Source organism: Phocoena phocoena, chromosome 17, assembly GCF_963924675.1.
Source record: "Phocoena phocoena chromosome 17, mPhoPho1.1, whole genome shotgun sequence".
Classification (NCBI taxonomy): domain Eukaryota; kingdom Metazoa; phylum Chordata; class Mammalia; order Artiodactyla; family Phocoenidae; genus Phocoena; species Phocoena phocoena.
The window spans coordinates 68,067,928-68,085,400 of NC_089235.1; positions in this window are offsets into that span (position 1 = coordinate 68,067,928).

A 17,473-nucleotide genomic window follows, 5' to 3' on the forward strand; every position below is an offset into this window, starting at 1 on the left:
ATGTCTACCTCACTGAGTTATTGTGAATTTTAATTGATTCATATATGTAAAGCACTCAAAGTAACAAACACTTGTCTGAATTATTGTTAATTAATACTCTCCATAATTCTATCCAACGTACACTGCGATTCAGCTATACAGAGCATCAGGAAGAGAGACATCAGCAGCAAAGGATAATAATCCCACCCACAGTGCTTCCTACGTGCCAGGAACTGTTCTAAACATTTGGCATTGATTTTCTTCTCCAAACTATCATATTATCCTCATTTAACAAATGAGGAAATTGAGGCACAGAAAGGTTAAGTAACTTTTCCAAGGTCAAAGAGCTTGCTGGTGGCAGGGCAGAGTTTCAATCCAGATAGTCTGGCTTTTAGTTATTATACTGTGACTTTGCTCTTTTGTACGTCTTGTTTTCTGTATGCCTTCTAGTCTTCATGGCTAATGCAGATTTATCCATCAAGACCTGGTTCAATGTCACCTCTCATTTGAAGCCTTCCCTTATTCCCTCAAATTCAGTTAATCACTCTTGGCTTTACTCTGCTGGCGTACATTGGTTCAGAATTTACTCTGGGATATCAATTTATATATGTCTCTCCCACTAGCCTAGGTTTTTCTTTTTTTTTTTTTTAACCATTTATCTTGGAACTTCAGTGCCAACATGAGTGCTTATTTCCCTCAGTCCCCATACTTGCTTATGCAAAAATTGCCAACTTTCTCCCTTTTGCATTAATCTTACTTATTGTATCAGTCAGGTTCCCATCAGGAAACACAACAGACTCAAATTGGGATAATTTCAAGAGGTTTTATATTTAGAATCTAATTACAAATATGTGTGTGGGGGGGGGACTTCCCTGGCAGTCCAGTGGTTAAGACTTCGCCTTCCAATGCAGGGGGTGCTGTTTCGATCCCTGATTGGGGAGATAAGATCCCACATGCCTCGCAGCCCAAAAAAAACAAAACATAAAACAGAAGCAATATTGTAACAAATTCAATAAAGACTTTAAAAATGGTCCACATCAAAAAAAATTCTTTAAAAAACAAAACAAACAAACAAACCCAAATATGTGTGGGGGGCATAAGGGAATGACAAGAAATAATACAGATATTCAGGCTAGGAATAGTGGAGCTGTTACCCTCCTGGGATATTTTTTCCATCAAGAAGTGGAGCTTAATTACCGTCCCCCTTGAGCATGGGCTAAACATACTGGGTCATGTCTAATGAATAGGATAAAGTGGAAGTGACATGTTTGACTTCTGAGTTTAAGTTTTACAAAACATTGTGGCTTAATCTTTGCTTTCTCTCTTGGAACACTTACCCTGAGAAAAGTCAACAGCCATGTCGTAAGAATTCTCAAGCAGCCCTGTGGAGTGGACCAGGTGAAGAGGAGCTGAGGCTTCCTGCCAACAGCCAGCAAGGAACTGAGAACTCCAGCCAACAGTCATGTGGATGAACTATCTTAGAAGTGGATCATGCAGCCTTAGATAAGCCTTCAGACGACTACAAGGCCACTGGACATTTTGACTGGAACCTTATGAGCGACGCTGAGCCAGAAACACCCAATGGGAAAAACGCAGCTTCTTATGTCTAAAATGGGGATAATATGAATATCTACCTCATTGAGTTATTGTGAAGTTAATTGACCTTATATATATACAGCACCTAGGATAGCAAACACTTGCCTGAACTGTTACTATTCTGTAGCCTTACCTTCCATAATTCTGTTAAAACACATGCCAGCTCAGCTAAACATGGCATCAAGACCAGCGCCAGCAACAACAAAGATAGCAGTCACTTGTACAGAGCTTCCTATGTGCCAGGAACCGTGAGGTAATAAACCTTTGTTGCTTTAAGCCACTGAAGTTTGGGGTGATTTGTCACACAGCAGTAGATAAGGTAGTGAATGGTCATGTCTAATTTGTTTAACCTCTCTGTGCCTAAGTTTCTTGCAGCCTCTGATTCTTCATTTATAAAATAGAGATAATATCCATTTCACCAAATGATTGTGAGAATTACATTAAATTATTACCTTAGACTAAATCACACATTAGAAGGGATATGAAAGTGTTTGACTCAGTGCCCAGTACTTAGAAAGTATTTAGAAGACAATTACATCTTCCTTCTCCCGGAATAAATCACTGCAGTTCTCCTCTTACTACAAACTTGGGTTTCTAGTAATCAAGATGGTTTCTTTAGTGGATTCTTATACTTAATAATCAGCCCCTATATAGGGTCTCTACCTGAGGACCCTGAGAAAAAATGATGGTCTAGACTAATGCTAAGCATGCCTGAACAGCTTCCGAAGGAAGCTCTCTCCAGTTCTCAGGGTCACACCCAGGATTTTTAATGTCCCATTTCTGAGAAGCCATTTCAAACTGCAGTAAATGCAGTGAGAAGGTATAAGGACTTGGTACATTGGTAACAAAGGAAATGCAACGAAAATATGCAAACTCAGGAAGAATGTAAATTTTAAACAATAAGGGATTTCACCTTGTCATGAAATGCTTAGGGAGTGCACTAGGGCATCAGTTCACCAAGAGGATGTGTCGAAGCAAATGCACAGCTCCAAGCACTGTGTGGGCTTCCGTGGGCCAGGTTTTTATAATTGTGAGATTCGATGCTGTTGGGCCTTTAATTATCTGCACTTAAGAACTTAAATAATAAACATTGCAAGGACTTGGCAAGTTCATAATTATCCTCGTAACAGTGACTCTCTTGGGGTTTTGCTGATTTGTCCTTACTTGAAGGGTGTAAATGGAGTAGACAAGTGGGGAAAATGAAAAGCAATAAAAGGCAGTGTATCTCCTCTTTCTTTCCTGGAGGAAAATTCATCTGGAGGAAGTACCTTTAATGTTTACAAGGAAGCCGAAGTGTTCTGTCTTCATTGTTTGCTTTGCCAGTGTCTTCTCCCAAGCTCGTGTCAGCAGTATGCTTCCAAGGGAAAGCCTCAACAGTGGTAATAGTAATAGGTAAAAAGTATTTAGCACATACGTGTCAGTACTGTTCTCAGACAGACACACATACACAAGCGTTAATTAGTTAATAAATTAATAAAAATATAAACATAACATGTTAATCCATTATCTACATTTTACGAATGAAGTTACTGAAGCACAGGGAAGTTAGTCACTTGACCAAAGTCATATAGCAAGTAGGTGGTACCTGCAGAATTCTAACCCAGACACTCTGATTCTAGGGCCAGCCTCGTCAGTGTTATCCAAAAGAATATCAATAATAATGAATTACCAAAAAAATTAAAACTCCCTAAACATTTCACACTCTTTAGACAATGTTTTTACATGCATACTGTCTCATTATGAGATGGGTCCGAATCATTCCCATTTCACAGCTGGAGAGATTGAGACCAGAAGCTTAAGAGTGTTGACCAATATCAGTCAGTGAGTGTGTGTCAGAACCAAGGACTCCATACTTAACGGTGCAAGCCTCACCACTTAACAGCTTGTGTTATTGAGGGAGTTGCTTCACCCCTCAAAACCTCTTTAAACCAATATCCTAATCTATAAAATGGGAATAATAATAGTTTCTGCCCAGTGGGTTTGCTGGTGTATCAAATGAGGTTATATGTGTAAAACAGTTTACACAGTTCATAGCATATAGCAAGTCTGTGATAAATATTTATCATTAGTAAAATCATCTCCATTATTGCTGGAGTTGATTTTCTTTTTCACATTATTGGAAAGAAATATAGATAATTCCTCAGCTGGGTTTTATTATTCTTAAACGTATACTCCTTACTCTTAAAACTACCTACTTAGAAGAAATTCTTCAATGTTAGACTTTAAGCAAAGAAAAACTCTGCCCTACTATGGAGCTTCCTGCTCTACAGGAAGCTGGTGAAGTAGAAAGGTGAAATTTCACTCCATAAGCACTATTCTTTTCTCTCGGAGGTGGACACTAAATGATTTGTGTGTGTGCATTTGTCTATGCAGCTCTCAAAATTAAAATTCTTTAGAGGGAACCATTGAAAACCAATCATTCAAAAAGCTTAAAAAATGACATCTTGAAGAGCTCCTCGGTGCTAATTCATCAAAGTTAGCAATGAGTCAACTGTGATTCTTTTTTCAGATTCATTTCTCCCACGATATTAAATACCATGAAGCTTTGCAGCATTGTATCCCAGTGAATGGAGATACCAAGGGCAAAGTGGAATGGGCAAGTGGGATGACCCCACTCTAGCAGCACTCTTAAAGATAAACAAAAAAAAAAACTCTTTGGAAAGAATCACTTCAATTTGACAATTTCTGCACTTAATAGTGTATTGGTAGGGTCACCTATTTTAAACAATTGAAGATTTGCCTGAAGTTTACAATTAGCCTTTGTATATCACCCTGAAAATTCTTCTCACCAGCATTTCCTCATCCAGGCTTTACACTAATCCTGCAAAGGGAGCAGTATTATGTTCCCATTTTACAGAAGGGAGAACTGAGTCATGGAGAGGTTATCTAACCAAGGTCAACAAGTCAGTAAGACTAAGAACCAGGAATGATACCGTCTTCCTTCTCCGTATCTCCCATTTTTCACACTGTGAGGAGTACCTAAAGAATGATTAAGATCGATAACATCTCAATAATAATAAATAAATATCATATGAAGTTCAGGTTTTAAAAGTTAGGGTCATCTATTTATAAAATAAACTGAATGCCAGACATTTAGCAATACTTACTGAGCACATCCTAGAAACAAACATTAGTCCAGGGGTAAATATGAAATATGAGACCCAGTGTCCGCTCACAGAGATGAAACATACAATTTAATTAAGAAGAGAAATACAAGCCTGTTAACACATAAAATAATAGTGTGTGAAAATTGGCCATTACTTTAGATCAGCTTTTCCTAAGCTGTAAGTTTTCTTTCTTCCTGGTTCTTCCAGGTGTTAATAATTGTTCTGCCTTTAAAAACTCGGGAACAGGGTGTTGGGAACGGTGTGCTTCGGTGGGAAGATATTCTACGGCGATACAGGCATCCTTCTCTTAGAGACAGACAGTGCACAAACTACCCATCCCAAGTTCCAAAGTCCCGCAAAAATAATGAAAACCTCTTTAGCTCTGTGGAGCCAGCATCTCTAAATATTTCATCATGAAACAAGTTTACTCACAAAATCTTGTTGAGGACTGAATGTCCTTGAAAAGAGTGATCCTCAAACTTGCGAATGCACAAAAATCACTTGGAAAAGTCATTAAAATACATTCCTTGGCTCCTCCCCAGAAATTCTGATTCAAGAGGACTTGGGTACAGTCTGAGAACTTGCATTTTTTTTTACAAGATCCTAGCCGATCCAATTTGCAGATTTGAGAACTACGTTTGAGTAGTATCTCTACAAAACAGTTTCTAAGATGTTCCTCTAGAATGCTAGACCCTTGATATGGACTGAATTGTATCCGCCCCACTGCCAGTGAAATTCAGATATTGAAGTTTTAACTCCAAATATAATTATACCTGGAGATAGAGCTTTTAAGAGGTAATTAAGGTTAAATGAAGTCATAAGCGTGGGGTCCTAATCTGAGAGGATTGGTGGATTTGTAAGAAGGAGAAGAGAGATCTCCAACCCCCCCCCCAAAGAGATGTTCAGAGCATTATTATTATTTTATTTATTTATTTATTTTTTGCGGTACGCGGGCCTCTTACTGTTGTGGCCTCTCCTGTTGCGGAGCACAGGCTCTGGACGCGCAGGCTCAGCGGCCATGGCTCACAGGCCCAGCCGCTCTGCGGCATGTGGGACCTTCCTGGACCGGGGCATGAACCTGTGTCCCCTGCATCGGCAGGCAGACTCTCAACCGCTGCGCCACCAGGGAAGCCCAGAGCAGCATTATTTTTAACAGCATTCTTGTGCATATCTCATTGTGCACATGTGCTGGAGTTTCTCTAATGTATTCTGGAGTATATTGCTGGGTCAAAGGCTATGCAAATCTTCAATTTCCACAGGTGTTATACTAAGGTGTATATATATATGATCAATGAGAGAGTGTCTGTTGCCCTTCATTTTCCAGATTCACATTTACAAGGAGTGCAGATGGCCTGTGGGTCAGATTGACTGATGAGAAGATCATTGCCAAGTCAATGTGAAAGATACCGATGGTCTGAGGAACACAGACACAATAGAGACAAGGTAAGAGAGGAAAGAAGTGAACATATTTACGAACCAAACCCACAGGACTTGGTAAGGGATTGTGGAGACACACGGAAGGCGAAGGAACCAAGAATGACTCTTCAATTTCTAGCTTGAATGTAAGGAGGGAACTTATGTGTAGTTTAGCTGATGATAAATTTCCTTAGAACATGTTGCCTTTGAAGGACAGGGAGGAAACCAGAAAGCACTATCCATCAGGCACTTGGATAATCAGGTCTGGGGACTGAGGATACATCAAGACAGAAAACACAATTTGGGATGTTATCAAAACAGGTGAAATTAGAAGAACTGGATTGGGGAAAGTATGTGGAGTCAGAAGAGAAGTGAGCTGAGAAAACATCCTGGGAAACATTAATATTTAAAGGGAGGGGCTTCCCTGGTGGCGCAGTGGTTAAGAATCCGCCTGCCAACGCAGGGGACATGGGTTTGAGTCCTGCTCCTGGAAGATCCCACGTGCCGTAGAGCAACTAAGCCCATGCGCCACAACTACTGAGCCTGCACTCTAGAGCCCGTGAGCCACAACTACTGAGCCCACGTGTCACAACTACTGAAGCCCACACACCTAGAGCCCGTGCTCCGCAACAAGAGAAGCCACTGCAATGAGAAGCCTGCACACCTCAATGAAGGGTAGCCCCCGCTCGCTGCAACTAGAGAAAGCCTGCGCACAGCAACAAAGACCAACGCAGCCAGAAATAAATAAATAAATAAATAAATAAATAAAATTTTAAAGGGGTATAGAAGGGAGAGAAGACTGTTGAAGAGACAGTGACTAAAGGAGCAGCTGGAGGAATCGAGAGTATTAAGAGTAAGTGGTCAACTACATTCATTGCAGGGAGGAAACCAAGAAAGTCAAATCTGATAATTAAACATTAGTGTCACAATGAGACCATTGAACCCATGTTAAATATGGTTTCAGTGGAAAGGGCGTAGGTGGAAATGACTGCAGTGGCTTACGGAATAAAAAGGAAGAAGAACAAATGCAGATAGCTAGTTTTCACTGCAAGTAGTTGGGTTCTCTGCAAGTAGACACTGAGATGTAGTTTGGGTGCAAGATGTTTATTGAAAACCAACACGTGTGAAAGGAAGGAGAATGATCCCAGGAAATTTGGCTTCAGAGACCATGAATTTAACCACTATATCATATTACCTTTGTATTACAAAAAAAAAAAATCCATCTCATGCCACCAGAATCAGATTCATCAAATCCACTCTGTCCCACTATGGTCACTATTTTCATCCTTCTAGCCTTGCTAGAGAAACTGAAGTGAAAGGTTAGGAGAGCAAAGAATGTAAAAGAAAATTTTCTATTTCTCCCTTTGATTTTTTTCCCCCATTGTTGCTAGAATGAACACTTAGAAAACATGAGATAAACTTGTGTCTGCAAACGAAGCCCCATGATTATGAACTGTGAATCCCAGTAATAGAATGACTGATGGCATTGACACATGACCTCTACTGCTAGGCACCAGGAAGGGAGGTGACTTAAGTTCGCTGAGCCTAATCACAAGCAAAATAGCAATGATCATAGCTTCTCTTCTTTATCATGGGGTTTCTCTGAAGCATCAGTGAGAGCTCACTGTTGGGTTCGGCTCCTAGCATACAACAGGACTCAGGCATGGTAGATATGAGTGCCCCTGCCCGTCAGTGGGCTGAAGGAGGGGCAAGGCTAGCCTGCAGTTCCCCAGATGCCCACTGGGAAGAGACGGAATGAAGGTGGGACGGTTGGGGATCTGGCAAAGATGTCTCCTGTCTGAAAAAGACTTCAGTTAACTTTCAACTTTTTCTTAGGAGCTAAGAAGTGAAAGTTGAAATTGACTATCAAGGAACACACCAGTTGTTAACTAGGCCCCCAGGAGGAAGTCAACAAGCTGCACCACATCTAACAACACCTACTGCTGGCAGCCCTTACCCAAAGTCAGGCAGCTCTTCACCTAGGTCTCCTGCCTTCCAACTGGGGGATGAAGAAAGTGCACCAAGAGGAAATTATTTCACTTCCTTCCCAGAGACAAGAAGGAGGTGAAGGAATCAACATGAATTGAACATCTACTACATGCTGGCTGCATTACATGTCGTGCAGTGTTATTATCCCCACCAGACAGATGAGGACACTGAGGCCCAGCTACTTGTTTAAGGCACACATCTAGTTATCAGGGAGCCAGGGTTTAAAGTCGTGTCAGCCGGGTACCCACGTCCCCATTCTTTCTGTAGCTACATCAGATGTTTCTCCAAATAATTTAGGTTTAAAAGCATGGGTCCCACATGAAAAGAGGCTGGCTTTTGGAACATATCCCCTTAGGAGGATTTCTATCATCACTCCACCTTCTCCCTCTGTGCAGTCAGCACTTACTGTTGGGCCCTTCTAGAGGAGTTTTCAATCTAGGAGGAGAGATGGACACATGAGGAAATAACTTTAATGTAACATGGTTAATGCAAAACTAGAGGAATGCATTAGCAACTACGAAGGGCAGAGGATTGGGGACCCCTAACTTAACATGGGGGTTCATGAAAGCCTCTTGAGGAGAAACCCCAGAATCCTAAAGTATAAGTAAGATTGGACAGAAAAGAAAAGGCGGGGAAGGGGATTCCAGAGAGAAGTAACATGAACAAAGGCAAAGAGGCATGAAACAGCCTGAACTCTTTGGGCAAATTGCTACTAATCTGGCAGTACTGGAAAAAAATGTATGAGGTCTAGAGAGGGGAGAAATAAATCTAAACAGATAAGGGTCCTTTATAAGCTAAACTCTAGGTGCTACTGTAAATATACAGAGAAGAACACTTACGTGGAATGTTTTAAGACCTTGGTGGAATAGTTTAAGAACTTTGGTAGACATTTCATTAAACACTCCTATCTGTGGAGGCAGAATCCCACATCATGTCAAACTTAATTCAGTGTACTTACATCACACATTGACACATTAATTCAAAAGGTATTTATTGAGCACCTGCTATGTACCAGGTACTCTCCTAGTCATCTAGTATCCCAGTACTAAAACAAATCACAAAAAAGAACCCTGTCCTGCTTGGAATGACCTTCTAGCATGAGCAGACAATAAAGAAAATAAGTGAATTATATGTTATCTCAGGAGATGTTGCATACTATGCAGGAAGATGTATCAGGGAAGGGAGCAAGAAGTATGAAGAGAGAGGTTACAACATTAATAGAATCTTCATGAAGATCTCAGTTGGAAGGTCATGTTTGAGAAAACATCTGAAGAAGATCAGGGACTTGGCCAAGCAGAACTGGGGAAAGAACATTCCAGGAAAGGGGACCAGCCAGGACGAAAACCCTGAGGGGAACGTGTGCTTGGCATATTTGAAGAGTGGCAAGGAGACCAGTATGGCTAAAGCAGACTGATCAACAGAAAAGGTGGTAGGAAATGAGGTCAGAGAAACAGAAAACAAGGGCTTTTTAGGTTATTGGGGATTTTTGGGTTTTCCCTGAGGGGAAGAGAAGTTCCTGGAGTGCTTTGAGCAGAGGATAATATGATCTAACTCAGGTGAGGTTTTTTTGTTTGTTTGTTTTTGCAGTACTCGGGCCTCTCACTGTTGTGGCCTCTCCCGTTGCGGAGCACAGGCTCCGGACGCGCAGGCTCAGCGGCCATGGCTCACGGGCCCAGCCGCTCTGCGGCATGTGGGATCCTCCCGGACCGGGGCACGAACCCGTGTCCCCTGCATCGGCAGGCGGACTCTCAACCACTGCGCCACCAGGGAAGCCCCTAACTCAGGTTTTAACTGGATCGTTTGTGGGCAAGAGTGGGAGCAAGGAGGCCAGTGAGGACACTGTTGCAATAATCCTGACAAGAGGCTCAGAGGCTTAGACCAGGGAAGGAGCAGCAGAGGTGGTGAAAAGTGACTGGCCTCTGGGTGTAAGAAAGGCTGGGTAGGAGAGAATAGTGTCAAGGATGATCCAAGATTTTGACCTGAGGACATGAAAAGAAGACAGTGGAGTTCTGCTTGCAGCTTTCTTTTACTTTAAAAATATTTGAAATAATTTTACTTTTGAGTTTTATTAATAAATTTTCCTATATGTTCTTGTGATTTAAACTTGCTACATTTTAATGTAAACCATTAAAAGTTGAGTTAAGTTAACCTTGTAGACAATATATGGTAGACAATTCATTACCATCTATTAATTTTTGATTCTTCAGTTTTCTTTTCAAATTTCAGAACATACGTTTGTTGTTTTGGCTCTCAGGCAGCCCACGGAAAAGCTCCTAGCCCTAATCACTCTTCCTATAGTGGGTGATAAATAAAACATCTCTGCTTGCCTTCCTGAAGTTTGTAGTCAAAGGCAGAAAAAATTAATAAAAGCATATATATGTATTTTTAACTCCCATGGTTTGGGTCCTAAAGCTCATATAAGTTATTTCATTTAATTCTCACAACAAACCAATGAGTTAGGTACTATTAGTGCCTCCATTTTAAGGATGAGGAAGCTGGAGCACAGCAAGTTTGAGTGACTGGTCTAAGGTCTCAAAGGTGTCTGTTGGCTAAGCTGGGATTTGAATCCAGAAAACTATGTTCCTGGCACCACTGGGTTCTCTTAACCAAGTCTTGTGGCTTACGGTCAGGAGTGATATAACCCCATGAAGCATTTGTAGATGAAGAGGGGGGCTTTTGACTCATTCTAGTGATGGAGGAGCACCACTGTCATCAGGGAGGGGCAGGGAGGGGAAACATCTTTTATCCAGTGGAACCATCACACCATGAGGAAATGTCCTTCCCAAAAGGTCAGTAGCTCTCCTCCCCTTAAGAAATGCTAAACACTGCCAGGGTCCCGTGATCCAGGGACAACTTCCCCGGGAGAACACACGGCGCGCCTCAGGCTGGTACAATGTCCTGCTGGCCTCTGCTGCTGCAGGCCCGCCCCACACTCCGTGCCCCTTCCTCCCCCCGGCCTGACTGAGCCAGAGCCCCCGAATCAGCGGCTCCTTTAACCCCGTCCTGTCTGAGCGAAGAACAGATGCCCTCCAGCGACCTACACGCAGAGGCCAAATCCAAAGCTGAATCCCAGGAGCTGTGCGAACAAAGAAGAGAAAGGGAAATCGCTCCCAGCAGCCTCAGGAGGAGCGGATTAAATCTCCACAATCAACTTGATGTACCCTGCATCTGTGGAATACCTGAATAAACAACGTATCATCCGAAATTGAGGAGGTGGACTTTGGGAGCAACTATATATATATATCTTTCCCTTTTTCTCTTTTTTTGAGTGTGTATGCGTATGCTTTTTTGTGTGATTTTGTCTGTATAGCTTTGCTTTTACCATTTGTCCTAGGGTTCTGTCCATTTTTTTTGTTTTTTGGGGTTTTTTAGCATAGTTTTCAGCCCTTGTTATCATTGGTGGATTTGGTTTTTGGTTTGGTTGTTCCCTCTTTCTTTCTTACTTTTTTTTTTTTCAATTACTTAAAACAATTTTTTTAATAATTATTCTTTGTTTTTTATTTTGATAACTTTTTAATTTTATTTTATCTTTTCCTTCCTTCCTTCCTTCCTTCCTTCCTTCCTTCCTTCCTTCCTTCCTTTCTTTCTTTCTTTCCTTCCTTCCTTCCTTCTTTCTTTCTTTTTTTTCTCCCTTTTATTCTGAGCCGTGTGGATGACAGGCTCTTGGTGCTCCAGCCAGGTATAAGGGCTCTGCCTCTGAGGTGGGAGAGCCAAGTTCAGGACATTGGTCCACCAGAGACCTCCCAGCTCCACGTAATATCAAACGGCAAAAATCTCCCAGAGATCTACATCTCAACGCCAAGACTCAGCTCCACTCAACGACCAGCAAGCTACAGTGCTGGACACCCCATGCCAAACAACTAGCAAGACAGGAACACAATCCCACCCATTAGCAGAGAGGCTGCCTAAAGTCATAATAAGTCCACAGACACCCCAAAACATACCACCAGATGTGGACCTGCCCACCAGAAAGACAAGATCCAGCCTCATCCACCAGAACACAGGCACTAGTCCCCTCCACCAGGAAGCCTACACAACCCTCTGAAACAGCTTTAGCCACTGGGGACAGACACCAAAAACAACGGGAACTATGAACCTGCAGCCTGCAAAAAGGAGACCCCAAACACAGTAAGATAAGCAAAATGAGAAGACAGAAAAATACATATCAGATGAAGGAGCAAGATAAAAACACACCAGACCTAACAAATGAAGAGGAAATAGGCAGTCTACCTGAAAAAGAATTCAGAATAATGATAGTAAAGATGATCCAAAATCTTGGAAATAGAATGGACAAAATATAAGAAACATTTAACAAGGACCTAGAAGAACTAAAGAGCAAACAAGCAATCATGAACAACACAATAAATGAAAATAAAAATTCTCTACTAGGGATCAATAGCAGAATACCTGAGGCAGGAGATAGGATAATTAACCTGGAAGATAAAACAGTGGAAATAACTACTTCAGAGCAGAATAAAGAAAAAAGAATGAAAAGAATTGAGGACAGTTTCAGAGACCTCTGGGACAATATTAAATGCACCAACATTCGAATTATAGGGGTCCCAGAAGAAGAGGAGAAAAGTAAAGAGAAAATATTTGAAGAAGTTATAGTTGAAAACTTTCCTAATATGGGAAAGGAAATAGTTAATCAAGTCCAGGAAGCACAGAGAGTCCCATATAGGATAAATCTAAGGAGAAACACACCAAGAGACATATTAATCAAACTATCAAAAATTAAATACAAAGAAAAAATATTAAAAGCAGCAAGGGAAAAACAACAAATAACATACAAGGGAACCCCATAAGGTTAACAGCTGATCTTTCAGCAGAGACTCTGCAAACCAGAAGGGAGTGGCAGGACATATTTAAAGTGATGAAAGGGAAAAACCTACACCCAAGATTACTCTACCCAGCAAGGATCTCATTCAGATTTGATGGAGAAATTAAAACCTTTACAGACAAGCAAAAGCTAAGAGAATTCAGCACCACGAAACCAGCTTTACAACAAATGCTAAAGGAACTTCTCTCAGCAGGAAACACAAGAGAAGGAAAAGACCTACAATACAAAACAATTAAGAAAATGGTAATAGGAACATACATATCGATAATTACCTTAAATGTAAATGGATTAAATGCTCCCACCAAAAGACATAGACTGGCTGAATGGATACAAAAGCAAGACCCGTATTTATGCTGTCTACAAGAGACCCACTTCAGACCTTCAGACTTTAAAATAAGGACTATTAAAAGGGACAAAGAAGGACACTACATAATGATCAAGGGATCGATCCAAGAAGAAGATATAACAATTGTAAATATTTATGCACCCAACATAGGAGCACCTCAATACATAAGGCAAATGATAACAGCCATAAAAGGGGAAATCAGCAGTAACACAATCATAGTAGGGGACTTTAACACCCCACTTTCACCAATGGACAGATCATCCAAAATGAAAATAAATAAGGAAACACAAGCTTTAAATGATACATTAAACAAGATGGACTTAATTGATATTTATAGGACATTCCATCCAAAACCAACAGAATACACTTTCTTCTCAACTGCTCATGGAACATTCTCCAGGGTAGAACATATCTTGGGTCACAAATCAAGCCTTGGAAAATTTAAGAAAATTGAAATCTTATCAAATATCTTTTCTGATCACAACACTATGAGACTAGATATCAATTACAGGAAGAAATCTGTAAAAAATACAAACACATGGAGGCTAAACAGTACACTACTTAATAACCAAGAGATCGCTGAAGTAATCAAAGAGAAATAAAAAAATACCTAGAAACAAATGACAGTGAAAACACGATGACGCAAAACCTATCGATGCAGCGAAAGCAATTCTAAGAGGGAAGTTTATAGCAATACAATCCTACTTTAAGAAACAAGAAATATCTCAAATAAACAACCTGACCTTACACCTAAAGCAGTTAGAGAAACAAGAACAAAAAACCCCCAATGTTAACAGAAGGAAAGAAATCATAAAAACCAGGTCAGAAATAAATGAAAAAGAAATGAAGGAAACAGTAGCAAAGATCAATAAAATAAAAGCTGGTTCTTTAAGAAGATAAACAAAATTGATAAACCATTAGCCCGACTCATCAAGGAAAAGGAGAAGACTCAAATCAGTAATTAGAAATGAAAAAGAAGAGGTAACAACTGACACTGTAGAAATACAAAGGATCATGAGAGATTACTACAAGCAACTATATGCCAATAACGGACAACCTGGAAGATATGGACAAATTCTTAGAAATGCACAACCTTCCGAGACTGAACCAGGAAGAAATAGAAAATATGAACAGACCAATCACAAGTCATGAAATTGAAACTGTGATTAAAAATCTTCCATCAAACAAAAGCCCGGGACCAGATGACCTCACAGGTGAATTCTATCAAACATTTAGAGAAGAGCTAACACCTATCCTTCTCAAACTCTTCCAAAATATGGCAGAGGGAGGAACACTCCCAAACTCATTCTATGAGGCCACCATCACCCTGATACCAAAATCAGACAAAGATGTCACAAAGAAAGAAAACTACAGGCCAATATCACTGATGAACATAGATGCAAACATCCTCAACAAAATACTAGCAAACAGAAGCCAACAGCACATTAAAAGGATCATACACCATGATCAAGTGAGGTTTATTCCAGGAATGCAAGGATTCTTCAATATACACAAATCAATCAACGTGATACACCATATTAACAAATTGAAGGAGAAAAAATGTGATCATCTCAATAGATGCAGAGAAATCTTTCAACAAAATTCAACACCCATTTATGATAAAAACCCTCCAGAAAGTAGGCATAGAGGGAACTTACCTCAACATAATAAAGGCCATATATGACAATCCCACAGCCAACATCATCCTCAATGGTGAAAAACTGAAAACATTTCCACTGAGATCAGGAACAAGACAAGGTTGCCCACTCTCACCACTATTATTCAACATAGTTTTGGAAGTTTTAGCCACAGCAGTCAGAGAAGTAAAAGAAATAAAAGGAATCCAAATCGGAAAAGAAGAAGTAAAGCTGTCCCTGTTTGCAGATGACATGATAGTACACATAGAGAGTCCCAAAGATGTTACCAGAAAACTGCTACAGCTAATCAATGAATTTGGTAAAGTAGCAGGATATAAAATTAATGCACAGAAATCTCTTGCATTCCTCTACACTAATGATGAAAAACCTGGAAGTGAAATTAAGAAAACACTCCCATTTACCATTGCAACAAGAAGAATAAATATCTAGGAATACACCTACTTAAGGAGACAAATGACCTGTATGCAGAAAATTATAAGACACTGATGATAGAAATTAAAGATGTTACAAACAGATGGAGAGATATACCATGTTCTTGGATTGGAAGAATCAACATTGTGAAAATGACTATACTACCCAAAGCAATCTACAGATTCGATGCAATCCCTATCAAACTACCACGGGCATTTTTCACAGAACCAGAACAAAAAATTTCACAATTTGTATGGAAACAGAAAAGACCATGAATAGCCAAAGCAATCTTGAGAAAGAAAAACAGAGCTGGAGGAATCAGGCTCCCTGACTTCAGACTGTACTACAAAGCTACAGTATTCCAGACAGTATGGTACTGGCACCAAAACAGAAATATAGATCAATGGAGCAGGATAGAAAGCCCAGAGATAAACCCACGCACATATGATCACCTTACAATGGAGAAAAGACAGCCTCATCAATAAGTGATGCTGGGAAAACCTGACAGCTACATGTAAAAGAATGAAATTAGAACACTCCCTAACACCATACAGAAAAATAAACTCAAAATGAATTAAAGACCTAAATGTTAGGCCAGACACTATCAAACTCTTAGAGGAAAACTTAGGCAGAACACTCTATGACATAAATCACAGTAAGATCCTTTTTGACCCAGCTCCTAGAGAAATGGAAATAAAAACAAAAATAAACAAACGGGACCTAATGAAACTTAAAAGCTTTTGCACAGAAAAGGAAACCATAAACAAGACCAAAAGACAACCCTCAGAATGGGAGAGAGTATTTGCAAATGAAGCAACTGACAAAGGATTAACCTCCAAAATTTACAAGCAGCTCATGCACCTCAATATCAAAAAGCAAACAACCCAATCCAAAAATGGACAGAAGACCTAAATAGACATTTCTCCAAAGAAGATATACAGATTGGCAACAAACACATGAAAGAATGCTCAACATCATTAATCATTAGAGAAATGCAAATCAAAACTACAGTGAGATATCATCTCACACCAATCAGAATGGCCATCATCAAAAAATCTACAAACAATAAATGCTGGAGAGGGTGTGGAGAAAAGGGAACCCTCTTGTACTGTGGGTGGGAATGTAAATTGATACTGTCACTATGGAGAACAGTATGGAGGTTCCTTAAGAAACTAAAAATAGAACTACCATACGACCCAGCAGTCCCACTACTGGGCCTATACCCTGAGAAAACCATAATTCAAAAAGAGTCATGTACCAAAATGTTCATTGCAGCTCTATTTACAATAGCCAGGACACGGAAGCAACCTAAGTGTCCATCAACAGATGAATGGATAAAGAAGATGTGGCACATATATACAATGGAATATTACTCAGCCATCAAAAGAAATGAAATTGAGTTATTTGTAGTGAGGTGGGTGGACCTAGAGTCTGTCATACAGAGTGAAGTAAGTCAGAAAGAGAAAAACAAATACCATATGCTAACACATATATATGGAATCTAAAGAAAAAGAAAGAAATGGTCGTGAAGAACCTAGGGGCAAGACAGCAATAAAGACGCAGACCTGCTAGAGAATGGACTTGAGGACACGGGAAGGGGGAAGGGTAAGCTGGGACAAAGTGAGAGAGTGGTAGTGTATATATGGACATATATACACTACCAAATGTAAAATAGGTAGCTAGTGGGAAGCAGTCGCATAACACAGGGAGATCAGCTCAGTGCTTTGTGACCAGCTAGAAGGGTGGGATAGGGAGTGTGGAAGGGAGGGAGATGCAAGAGGGAAGAGATATGGGGACATATGTATATGTATAACTGATTCACTTTGTTATAAAGCAGAAACTAACACACCATTTTAAAGCAATTATACTCCAATAAAAATGTTAAAAAAAGAAATGCTAAGAGCTAAGCTCCCTTTTCACTTATCTTGCCCATTTCCACCTTTTGAGTCAAACCTTTGGTGACATAAAAGGCTAGATGTTTGGCGTCGATGAGTTTTGTGAATTCTCTCATGTTTCCTATTTCTTCTGTCTGTATCCTGAATTGCCGCTACCCTGAGCTAGCTCTAAGAGTCAAATCCCATTACCTTTATTTCGGGGATGGGAAAACTCTTTGAACTGTCCTAAATTTCTA